The sequence below is a fragment of the Octodon degus genome, unplaced genomic scaffold, assembly GCF_000260255.1.
Source record: "Octodon degus isolate 3935 unplaced genomic scaffold, OctDeg1.0 scaffold00018, whole genome shotgun sequence".
NCBI lineage: Eukaryota > Metazoa > Chordata > Mammalia > Rodentia > Octodontidae > Octodon > Octodon degus.
The window spans coordinates 824,431-825,607 of NW_004524594.1; the positions used below are offsets into that span (position 1 = coordinate 824,431).

Genomic DNA, 1,177 nt, shown 5'->3' on the forward strand with positions numbered 1-1,177 from the left:
TGGGGCTGGCATGTGGTGCTGGGGGATTGAACCGCGGTCCCTGTGCTTTGCTTAGCTTGTTCTAGGTAGGTGCTTTAGACCACTGAGCCATCTCACCAACCCTGATTCAACTGTTCTTTTAAAAAATCTGTGACTTTTTGTTTTTAATAAGTACAATACATGAGTAAGAAAAACAGTTGACAGAGAAATGTTACAAAAACACTGTACAATGAACTAGAATGACCTCAGTAAGTGTAAATTTTTACGGGCAGCAGTGAAGGGGAAGGTGAACAAAATAAGGAGAGCTTAGCTTCCAGAAAATCATTCCTTGAGTTAGGTGTAGTGGCACACACCTGTAATCCCAGCACTCAGGAGGCTGAGGCAGGAGGATCACTGAGAGTTTGAGGCCCCCCTGGGCTACAAAATGAATTCAAGGCCAGCCTGAACTACACAGCAAGGCTTTCTCAAAAAGACAAGAAAAAAAAGAAGTGAACTTACGCTGAATAAGGACAAGGCCATGTATCCATGTTCAGCTCAAGCACTCCAGTCATGAAACCAAACAGTGCAAAATGGAACAAACTGTGGTCCTGGCATCTCCCATGTTGGTCTGGAGCCAAAAGTGAGCTTAGATTGCAAGGCTTAGTGGTAGAAGCTAAGTAACATGGCTGCAGGAATATTGACATTGGTGGTAGGTAGAAATCTCAGATCATCTTTGTTCCAATTCCTCAACTGAAATCTTCCCTGAACCTGGTTTGGCTTGGTCTTTCTTGTTTAGAAGAGAACTTAGTGTAAACCAAGTTGAAAAAACTGTATGAAGAGAATTAGGAGTCTCCCAGAAGCCACACCTGACACCTGTGCACTTTGCGCTCTTGAAGATGTACGTGGTCTCATAAAGTGAAAACATGGGCAAGAGAATCCTCATGAAGCTGGGTGCTAGTGGCTCTTTAGGAGCCATTTGGACAGAGCACAGCAGAACAGTGTGGAACATGAGCTGAACTGTATTTGTACAAAGCTCACAGAAACAAGGATGTTAATTTTGGATTCCCAAAGTTTCAGTTGGAAGCAAAAATAACTAAAATATTCAGAGTAGAAAGTAGATAAAGGGCTGGTGAGATGGCTCAGTGGTCTGAAGCACCTACTTAGAACAAGCTTAGCAAAGCACAGGGACCACGGTTCAATCCCCCAGCACCACATGCCA

At 43.7% G+C, this 1,177-nt stretch overlaps 1 protein-coding gene across 10 annotated transcripts in view; it reads left to right on the forward strand.

Annotated features, from left to right (window-relative positions):
• Positions 1-1,177, forward strand: part of Celf1 (CUGBP Elav-like family member 1) — a 91,844-nt gene that overhangs the window by 72,126 nt on the left and 18,541 nt on the right. The gene's annotated exons all lie outside the window — the stretch shown is intronic.